Below are 11,901 nucleotides of genomic sequence, written 5' to 3' on the forward strand. Positions count from 1 at the left end.
CAATGTTTTTGCATATCCTATTCTCTCTGCAACCCTCTTCCACTCCTTTTTTTCAAAGCCACTTTCTTGACAACATTCATCACCAGCAGCACCTCCACCATTCAGTACACACTCCTGTTCTTTCAGGCTGCTACTATACTTTGTACTTTGCAACTTTGTACTTGTTTCTGTCAAACTGTATTGTGAATTGTTTAGCAGATGCATTTCACCTATTGGATTGTGAATTCCTTGAGAACAGGGACTGTCTTAAGTCTGGGATGCAATTTCGGAGGCAAGCATGTGAGTACATGCAGGTACATTATGTGAGTGGTGTGGACTAAAGCGGGGTAGCTGCTTTTAGCTCCAGCCAATCATTGCTACATCAGAATTCTGGCCTAGATGTCAGACCTTCCAGTTTTCAAGAGAAACTGGAAATTTAGATCTCTATGTGAAATAAGCAGATTTGTAAACATTATCTCAAGTGCATTTTTTTTTTTGCTGTTGTTTTGGTTTGGTTTGGTTTATTAAACACCAGACCAAACAAAGACAGCTGTGGATAAAATCCCTGGCTTCTGTTCATCTCTGTTATATCAGCAGCTAGCAGAGTATGTGCTAAATAGTAACAATCGCTTAGATTTCTGGTCACTATGGCCAAGCACTGTTACATGCTTTAAGTACATTAATTCATTTAATCCTTATAACAACTCTATGAAGTAGATATAAAATTATGCCTTCCATTTTGTACATGTGGAAACTGAAGCTCAGAGCAGTTAGCTTACTTGGTCAAGGCCACACAGCTAATAAATAGCAGATTTAAAATTTGAATTTGAGTAGTCTGACATCAGAGCCTGCACTCAACTACCAGTATACGGTGCCCCTGTAACAGGTGCTTTCTGTGTTTCTGCTGTTTAAAGGAAAACAGAAGGAAGTTGGAGAGGAGGCATAGATTCTAGCCCTGGTTCTGCTAGTAATCAGACAATTCAATTTGGCAAATCACACGGTCTCTGGTCAGTTGTAAAATGAGAAGTTTGTATTAACGTTATCTTTAAGTTCTCTTCTGGGGCTTCCCTGGTGGCGCAGTGGTTAAGAATCCGCCTGCCAATTCAGGGGACACAGGTTCTAGCCCTGGTCCGGGAAGATCCCACATGCCTTGGAGCAACTAAGCCTGTGCGCCACAACTACTGAACCCACACACCACAACTACTGAAGCCCACCTGCTCTAGGGCCTGCATGCTGCAACTACTGAGCCCGCAAGCCACAACTACTGAAGCCCACATGCCACAACTACTGAAGCCCACGCGCCTAGAGCCCATGCTCCACAACAAGAGAAGCCACCGCAATGAGAAGCCCACACACCGCAACAAAGAGTAACCCCCACTCGCCTCAACTAAAGAAAGCCTGCATGCAGCAACGAAGACCCAATGCAGCCATAAATAAATAAATAAATAAATAAACAAATAAAATAATAAGTTATCTTCCAGCTCTAAAATTCCTGTCATCATTATATTTATGTTTAAGGCAGACAAAATAATGGGAGATTATACAATTAGAGTTGCATGATGGTGTTTTGCTTAAAAGGATAATTTCTCTCTCCTCTCCCCAAACAGATTTTAGAAAAGATGCCTAGGGAGTGTAAGAGGAACCATAAGGGGAAAAAAATGAATAAGGCTGGAAAAGAATATTGTCAATTTAGAAAGTACAAATTAATGTGAAGAAAACCATGAACACAGAATGAAGTTTCCTCAATCGAGGCATATTAATAGATAGGAATGATGCCTTCCATTTATGTAGCACTTTACATTTCATGTAGGGCTTACACAATCATTAGATACATTTTAAATCTCACTTTTCATTAATCCATTCATACGCACTCAGTTATTGAAAGCCTTCTAAAACTCATGGTCAGTCATCAGCAAAATCTACTATATCATCACCTTCTTCTCTGAAATGTTCCCTTAACTTTCTTGTTCTAAAGGGAACATTGCTCTCCCCTAGGACTCTGCTTCCTTTGCACCCCTACTCCCACTGAGCCTTGTCATGGAGTAGGTATGCTCCATGTCCCCCTTGTTCCTTCTAGATGATCATTCCCCCCAAAAAAAACCCCAGCTTGTCACCAGCATTTACCACATAGTATCTCTACTTGTGGCTGTCATGTACATACTGCCCAGACTCATTCTCCCTCATTTTTTGAAGATTTTAGCTCTTGGTTCATTCTCTCCCACGGTATGCCTATCATAATCCTTGGTCATTTTAGTATTCATGTAAAGAATCCTATACCACTCCATTTCCTACTCCGTTTGCTCTGGTACAGAGTAGACATAAAATAATTCTGGCTTTTTCTTTCTAGTTTTCCTCCCATACCTTCTTTGGGGTAACTTTTTTTCAATCTGTCTTATTAAATATTACATGATAATTTAAACACATAGAAAGGTATTCAGAATATTATATATATAACACAGTATTGCTCTCTAAGCTTTGTCAAATCTTAGAATCTTACCACATTTGCTCCAGACCCCTCTTCAGTCCCAGTTTTCTCCTTCCCTCTCCAGAGTAACCATTATTCTGACTTCAGTGTTCTTGATTGCCATGCATGTGTACATACAATTTTTGTATATTATGTATCCATAAATAATAGAAAGGATTGTCTAACATGTTTTAAAGTAGTCTCATACACTACATATCATGCTACAACTTCCTTTTTCCTCAACAATTTTTTAATATGTAGTTATTTATTTATTTGGCTGCACTGGGTCTTAGTTGCAGCACGCAGGATCTTTAGTTGTGGCATGCAGGATCTAATTACCTGACCACGGGTCGAATCTGGGCCCCCTGTGTTAGGAGCGTGGAGTCTTAACCACTGGACCACCAGTCCCTCAGCAATGTTTTTGAGATGTATCTATTATGATACAGGTAGCTCTAAATCCAGTTATTTTAACCTGCTCTAAAGTAGTCCCTTGAGTACATATATTCCATTGAATGAATATTAAAAACTTTACTCACTTACCTGTTAATGGAAAGTTAGGTTGCTTCCAATTTTTTCATTATTAAAAACAGTTGCCTCGGGCTTCCCTGGTGGCGCAGTGGTTGAGAGTCCGCCTGCCGATGCAGGGGACACGGGTTCGTGCCCCGATCCCGGAAGATCCCACATGCCGCGGAGCGGCTGGGCCCGCGAGCCATGGCCGCGGAGCCTGTGTGTCCGGAGCCTGTGCTCCGCAACGGGAGAGGCCACAGCAGTGAGAGGCCCGCGTACAGCAAAAAAAAAAAAAAAAAAAAAAAAAAAAAACAGTTGCCTCAATGAATATTCTTGTATTTATCTTTTGGGGCATGTGTGTGAGGATTTCTCTAGGTCAGTGGTCTCCAAAGTGGGGCATGTGGATCCAGGGAGTATATCCTAGGGGACAGAAAGAAAAGATTACAATTTCTGTGTATATAATTTTCAATTTCATCTTTGTCTGAAATAAAGTAGATGTAGGAAGGAAGCTATACGCCCATTTTTTACTCTGATTTACACTCATTATATTCCTTGTGCTTACTTATTTTTAATCAGCAGCTCCTGCTCCTAAAGGGAAGCAAACTTAATTTCAACCACTACCACGTGGTGGAGCTGAGACATCAGCTATACAGCCACAAACCTTGCTGCTGATTGACCCAGGCCAGATGCTGATAACTTGAAAAACAAACGCAGGAGACCAGAGGCAGCGACTAATTGCTAACATTCAAAGCAGCGTAAACATTTTAATCATTCAAACTAAGTCTAGGTCTTTAAAGATCTACATTGACAACTAAATGAGACCAATTTATTATCAATGATATGAGACCATGATTTCAATTGCTTAAGAATGAAACCATTTAAAGGTGCTTGAAATAGCCTGTTGACTGGTACAGGGCCCAACCTTGTATTAATTGTCTATTTGCAGAAATTAGTTCTTGGATTAGTTCAACTATAAATTTGATAACATTCCTATTAGCATATTTATATTGTTATTATTATTCCACTATCTCATAGCTCAAATTATGTGCTTTTCTGTAGACAATATCTGATTTTCTTTTTAGTAGAGAAATCTTCCTTTTCTCTTAAGATTTTTCTCAAAGGCAAGTATTTTATATGCAGTTTTATTTTTAATGTGTATTTTTCCTCTTCAGATAATTTTTCTGTACAGTTAAAGTGGGTATCTTTTATCCTCCTCAGTATCTATCCCCTTTTTGAAGCAATAGCTCCTTGATTTTCCCTTCGAGAGCCCCCTCTGCTCCATTCATCCCATATGGTTCAGGTGACCAATCAGAATATTATATTCTTCTGGTTCAGGGATGGACATGTGGACCAACCTAGGCCATGATGGGCATTGCCAGAACTTTTATTGGCTCTATCAGGAAGAATTTTCCGTCTTTTGAAATTAAAACTTCTATTAAGCCTATGAGCCTAGCTTTACTAGGGCCATTTCTCCCTCCGTATATTACTGGGGGAAACAGGGAGGCAGGCATGGGAACCAACAGAAAGGAAAAACAAAGCTAAAATAGAAGATTCCTGACGACATTATTTAAGCACCTGCATCCACGTGTGTTCAATGTTAATCCTCAGACTTTCAGTTATATGAACCAATGAATTCCCTTTCTTTGTTGAGTCTTAACCACTGGACCTCCAGGGAAGTCCCTGAATTCCTCTTCTTATTGAAGAGGTTTTGATTGGTTATTCGTTACTTTCGGTTGAAAGAGTTCTGACTACAACAGACAGTTAATTTTCTTGTCTTTAAAATGTGTGTGTTTTTTAAAAGGAAGCAGTGAATGAAATATTTTTAAATCTCCCATCATAATTTCTTATGTATTCTTGTCAAAAGTCCCCTCTCATATTCACTTATATATTAACTATAATATTTATTGAATGTATATTATATGTCAGGTACTGTGGTTTCAAGAGATTCATCGACGAACAAAACAGATACAGCCTCTGCTTTTACAGAGCTTAGAGAAAAGTAAAGAGATAAGTATTAAAAAGTTAACTATACAAATTAAGGTATGCTCTCTGCTGGTGTTATGAGAGTATAACACAGAGAACTGTGGGAGTGGGTGTCAGGTAAGACCTCTCCAAAGTAGTAATATTTCAGCTAATACCTGAGAGATAGGTTGGAATTAGCCCATCTAGAAGGGAGGAAAGGGGGAATATTATAAACTGAGGGAACAGCATATGTAAAAGTCCTGATGTAGAAAAGAGCTTTCTCGTGTTCATGTTTGAGGAATTAAGAGATCACTATGGACAGTCAGCATATAAGGGTGAAAGGGGTACAAGGTGAGGTTAGTAAGTTAGGGAAAGGCCACATCTCACAGGGCCTGGTAGATTACAATAAGGATATATGATTTTTATTTATTTTTGATCCTAAATGCAGTGGGTTGCCCTTAGGAAGTTTATAGGATGCGATTATACGATTAGACTAGTGGTAAGATTACATTAATTTAAGATCAAATCTTTAGAAAAAAAAGTTTGTAAGGAGGGATGATACGATTAGACTAGTGGTAAGATTACATTAAAGACCAGATCACTGGTTGCTTATTGGAAAATGGATTGGATAGGAACGAGGGAAAGAAATAAGGCAATCAGATGTTGAGGTAAGATAATGGTGGCTTGGACAGGCGTAGAGGCTCTGGGGAGAAAAGAAATGGACAAATTTGAGATAGTGGGAGATAAAAATCAACAAAACTTAATAATGGATAAAATATGGGGCATGAGAAAGAGGATATACAACATAGATTACTTATCTCCCTTCTCTTTGAATTCGATTTATTTCCTTATGCTAATAAATAATGTCAGCAGCCTTTGGGTCAACAAATCTCATGAAAAATATATTTCACTTAAGAAGTTCTATACTCACTGTATATTATTTTCAGCGCTCTCTGTCCTTAACCAATTACAAAATTTCTTCCACTGCTTTTTTTTCATCCAGTTTCATTGAGATATACTTGACAACACTGCAAAAGTTTAAGGTATACATCATAATGATTTGATATACAAGAAGTGATTATCACAATAAGTTTAGGGAACATCAATCATCTCATATAGGTACAAAATTAAAGAATTAGAAAAATATATTATTCCTTGTGAAGAGAACTTTTTATTTATTTATTTTTACATCTTTATTGGAGTATAATTGCTTTACAATGGTGTGTTAGTTTCTGCTTTATAACAAAGTGAATCAGTTATACATATACATATGTTCCCATATCTCTTCGCTCCTGCGTCTCCCTCCCTCCCACCCTCCCTATCCCGCCCCTCTAGGTGGTCACAAAGCACCGAGCTGATCTCCCTGTTCTATGCCACTGCTTCCCACTAGCTACCTATTTTAGGTTTGGTAGTGTATGTATGTCCATGCCACTCTCTCACTTTGTCACAGCTTACCCTTCCCCCTCCCCATATCCTCAAGTCTATTCTCTAGTAGGTCTGTGTCTTTATTCCTGTCTTACCCCTAGGTTCTTCATGACATTTTTTTTCTTAAATTCCATATATATGTGTTAGCATACGGTATTTGTCTTTCTCTTTCTGACTTACTTCACTCTGTATGACAGACTCTAGGTCCGGCCACCTCATTACAAATAGCTCAATTTCGTTTCGTTTTATGGCTAATACTGCATTGTATATATGTGCCACATCTTCTTTATCCATTCATCCAATGATGGACACTTAGGTTGTTGCCATCTCCGGGCTATTGTAAATAGAGCTGCAATGAACATTTTGGTACATGACTCTTTTTGAATTATGGTTTTCTCAGGGTATATGCCCAGTAGTGCGATTGCTGGGTCATATGGTAGTTCTATTTGTAGTTTTTTAAGGAACCTCCATACTGTTCTCCATAGTGGCTGTACCAATTCACATTCCCACCAGCAGTGCAAGAGTGTTCCCTTTTCTCCACACCCTCTCCAGCATTTATTGTTTCTAGATTTCTTGATGATGGCCATTCTAACTGGTGTGAGATGATATCTCATTGTAGTTTTGATTTGCATTTCTCTAATGATTAATGATGTTGAGCATTCTTTCATGTGTTTGTTGGCAATCTGTATATCTTCTTTGGAGAAATGTCTATTTAGGTTTTCTGCCCATTTTTGGATTGGATTCTTTGTTTTTTTTGTTACTGAGCTGCGTGAGCTGCTTGTAAATTTTGGAGATTAATCCTTTGTCAGTTGCTTCATTTGCAAATATTTTCTCCCATTCTGAGGGTTGTCTTTTGATCTTGTTTATGGTTTCCTTTGCTGTGCAAAAGCTTTGAAGTTTCATTAGGTCCCATTTGTTTATCTTTGTTTTTAGTTCCATTTCTCTAGGAGGTGGGTCAAAAAGGATCTTGCTGTGATTTATGTCATAGAGTGTTCTGCCTATGTTTTCCTCTAAGAGTTTGATAGTTTCTGGCCTTACATTTAGGTCTTTAATCCATTTTGAGCTTATTTTTGTGTATGGTGTTAGGGAGTGATCTAATCTCATACTTTACATGTACCTGTCCAGTTTTCCCAGCACCACTTATTGAAGAGGCTGTCCTTTCTCCACTGTACATTCCTGCCTCCTTTATCAAAGATAAGGTGACCATACGTGCATGGATTTATCTCTGGGCTTTCTATCCTGTTCCATTGATCTATATGTCTGTTTTTGTGCCAGTACCATACTGTCTTGATTACTGTAGCTTTGTACTGTAGTCTGAAGTCAGGGAGCCTGATTCCTCCAGCTCCGTTTTTCGTTCTCAAGATTGCTTTGGCTATTCGGGGTCTTTTGTGTTTCCATACAAATTGTGAAATTTTTTGTTCTAGTTCTGTGAAAAATGCCAGTGGTAGTTTGATAGGGATTGCATTGAATCTGTAGATTGCTTTGGGTAGTAGAGTCCTTTTCACAATGTTGATTCTTCCAATTGAAGAACATGGTATACCTCTTCATCTGTTTGTATCATCTTTAACTTCTTTCATCAGTGCCTTATAATTTTCTGCATAGAAGTCTTTTGTCTCCTTAGGTAGGTTTATTCCTAGATATTTTATTCTTTTTGTTGCAATGGTAAATGGAAGTGTTTTCTTGATTTCATTTTCAGATTTTTCATCATTATTGTACAGGAATGCCAGAGATTACTGTGCATTAATTTTGTATCCTGCTACTTTACCAAATTCATTGTTTAACTCTAGTAGTTTTCTTGTAGCATCTTTAGGATTCTCTATGTATAGTATCATGTCATCCGCAAACAGTGACAGCTTTACTTCTTCTTTTCCAATTTGGATTCCTTTTATTTCCTTTTCTTCTCTGATTGCTGTGGCTAAAACTTCCCAACTATGTTGAAAAAGAGCGGTGAGAGTGGGCAACCTTGTCTTGCTCCTGATCTTAGGGGAAATGGTTTCAGTTTTTCACCATTGAGGATGATGTTGGCTGTGGGTTTGTCATATATGGCTTTTATTATGTTGAGGAAAGTTCCCTCTATGCCTACTTTCTGGAGGGTTTTTATCATAAATGGGTGTTGAATTTTGCCTAAAGCTTTCTCTGCATCTATTGAGATGACCATATGGTTTTCCTCCTTCAATTTGTTAATATGGTGTATCACATTGAGTGATTTGCGTATATTGAAGAATCCTTCCATTCCTGGAATAAACCCCACTTGATCATGGTGTATTGTGCTTTTAATGTGCTGCTGGGTTCTGTTTGCTAGTATTTTGTTGAGGATTTTTGCATCTATATTCATCAGTGATATTGGCCTGTAGTTTTCTTTCTTTGTGACATCCTTGTCTGGTTTCGGTATCAGGGTGATGCTGGCCTCGTAGAATGAGTTTGGGCGTGTTCCTCCCTCTGCTATATTTTGGAAGAGTTTCAGAAGGATAGGTGTTTGATCTTCTCTATATGTTTGATAGAATTCGCCTGTTAAGCCATCTGGTCATGGACTTTTGTTTGTTGGAAGATTTTTAATCACGGTTTCAATTTCAGTGCTTGTGATTGGTCTGTTCATATTTTCTATTTCTTTCTGGTTCAGTCTCGGCAGGCTGTGCATTTCTAAGAATTTGTCCATTTCTTCCAGGTTGTCCATTTTATTGGCATAGCGTTGCTTGTAGTAATCTCTCATGATCTTTTGTATTTCTGCAGTGTCAGTTGTTACTTCTCCTTTTTCATTTCTAATTCTATTGATTTGTCTTTTCCCTTTTTTTCTTGATGAGTCTGGCTAATGGTTTATCAATTTTGTTTATCTTCTCAAAGAACCAGCTTTTAGTTTTATTGATCTTTGTTATCGTTTCCTTCATTTCTTTTTCATTTATTTCTGATCTGATCTTTATGATTTCTTTCCTTCTAACTTTGGGGTTTTTTTGTTTTTCTTTCTCTAATTGCTTTATGTCAAGGTTAGGTTGTTTATTCGAGATGTTTCCTGTTTCTTAAGGTAGGATTGTATTGCTATAAACTTCCCTCTTAGAACTGCTTTTGCTGCAACCATAGGTTTTGGGTTGTCGTGTCTCCATTGTCATTTGTTTCTAGGTATTTTTTGATTTCCTCTTTGATTTCTTCAGTGATCACTTTGTTATTAAGTAGTGTGTTGTTTAGCCTCCATGTGTTTGTATTTTTTACAACTCTTTTCCTGTAATGGATATGTAGTCTCATAACGCTGTGGTCGGAAAAGATACTTGATACAATTTCAATTTTCTTAAATTTACCAAAGCTTGATTTTGACCCTAGATATGATCTAGCCTGGAGAATGTTCCATGAGCACTTGAGAGTAAAGTGTATTCTGTTGTTTTTGGATGGAATGCCCTATAAATATCAATTAAGTCCATCTTGTTTAATGTATCATTTAAAGTTTGTGTTTCCTTATTTATTTTCATTGTGGATGATCTGTCCATTGGTGAAAGTGGGGTGTTAAGGTCCCCTACTATGAATGTGTTACTGTCAATTTCCCCTTTTATGGCTGTTAGTATTTGCCTTATGTATTGAGGTGCTCCTATGTTTGGTGCATAAATATTTACAATTGTTATATCTTCTTCTTGGATCGATCCCTTGATCATTATGTAGTGTCCTTCTTTGTCTCTTGTAATAGTCTTTATTTTAAAGTCTATTTTTTCTGATATGAGAATTGCTACTCCAGCTTTCTTTTGGTTTCCATTTGCATGGAATATCTTTTTCCATTCCCTCACTTTCAGTCTGTATGTGTTTCTAGGTCTGAAGTGGGTTTCTTGTAGACAGCATATATATGGGTCTTGTTTTTGTATCCATTCAGCCAGTCTGTATCTTATGGTGGGAGCATTTAATCTATTTACATTTAAGGTAATTATCGATATGTATGTTCCTATTCCCATTTTCTTAATTGTTTTGTGTTTGTTATTATAGGTCTTTTCCTTCTTTGTGTTTCTTGCCTAGAGAAGATCCTTTAGCATTTGTTGTAAAGCTGGTTTGGTGGTGCCGAACTCTCTCAGCTTTTGCTTCTCTCTAAAAGTTTTAATTTCTCCATCAAATCTGAATGAGATCCTTGCTGGGTAGAGTAATCTTGGTTGTAGGTTTTTCTCCTTCATCGCTTTACATATGTCCTGCCAGTCCCTTCTGGCTTGCAGAGTTTCTGCTGGAAGATCAGCTGTTAACCTTATAGGGATTCCCTTGTGTGTTATTTGTTGTTTTTCTGTTGCTGTTTTTAATATGTTTTCTTTGTATTTCATTTTTGACAGTTTGATTATTATGTGTCTTGGCGTGTTTCTCCTTGGATTTATCCTGTATGGGACTCTCTGTGCTTCCTGGACTTGATTAACTATTTCCTTTCCCATGTTAGGGAAGTTTTCAACTATAATCTCTTCAAATATTTTCTCAGTCCCTTTCTTTTTCTCTTCTTCTTCTGGAAACCCTATAATTCGAATGTTATTGCGTTTAATGTTGTCCCAGAGGTCTCTGAGACTGTCCTCAGTTTTTTTCATTCCTTTTTCTTTGTTCTGCTCTGTAGTAGTTATTTCCACTATTTTATCTTCCAGGTCACTTATCCGTTCTTCTGCCTCAGTTATTCTGCTACTGATCACTTCTAGAGTATTTTTAATTTCATTTATTTTGTTGTTCATCGTTGCTTTTTCATCTTTAGTTCTTCTAGGTCCTTGTTAAATGTTTCTTGCATTTTGTCTATTCTACTTCCAAGATTTTGGATCATCTTTACTATCATTATTCTGAATTGTTTTTCAGGTAGACTGCCTACTTCCTCTTCATTTGTTAGGTCTGGTGGGTTTTTATCTTGCTCCTTCATCTGCTGTGTGTTTTTCTGTCATCTCATTTTGCTTATCTTACTGTGTTTGGGGTCTCCTTTTTGCAGGCTGCAGGTTCGTAGTTCCCGTTGTTTTTGGTGTCTGTCCCCAGTGGCTAAAGTTGGTTCAGTGGGTTGTGTAGGCTTCCTGGTGGAGGGGACTAGTGCCTGTGTTCTGGTGGATGAGGCTGGATCTTGTCTTTCTGGTGGGCAGGTCCATGTCTGGTGGTGTGTTCTGGGACGTTTGTGGCCTTATTATGGTTTTAGGCAGCCTCCCTGCTAATGGGTGGGGTTGTGTTCCTGTCTTGCTAGTTGTTTGGCATAGGGTGTCCAGCACTGTAGCTTGCTGGTCGTTGAGTGAAGCTGGGTGTTGGTGTTGAGATGGAGATCTCTGGGAGATTTTCCCTGTTTGATATTACGTGGAGCTGGGAGGTCTGTTGTGGACCAGTGTCCTGAAGTTGGCTCTCCCACCTCAGAGGCACAGCACTGACTCCTGGCTGCAGCAGCAAGAGCCTTTCATCCACACAGCTCAGAGTAAAAGGGAGAAAAAGTAGAAAGAAAGAAAGAAAGAAAGAAAGAAAGAAAGAAAGAAAGAAAGAAAGAAAGAAAGAAAGAGAGAGAAAGAAAGAAAGAGGATAAAAGAAAATAAAATAAAGCAAGGTAAAATAAAATAAAGTTATTAAAATTTAAAAATAATTATTAAGAAAAAAATTTT

This window comes from Mesoplodon densirostris, chromosome 4 (assembly GCF_025265405.1).
Source record: "Mesoplodon densirostris isolate mMesDen1 chromosome 4, mMesDen1 primary haplotype, whole genome shotgun sequence".
NCBI lineage: Eukaryota > Metazoa > Chordata > Mammalia > Artiodactyla > Ziphiidae > Mesoplodon > Mesoplodon densirostris.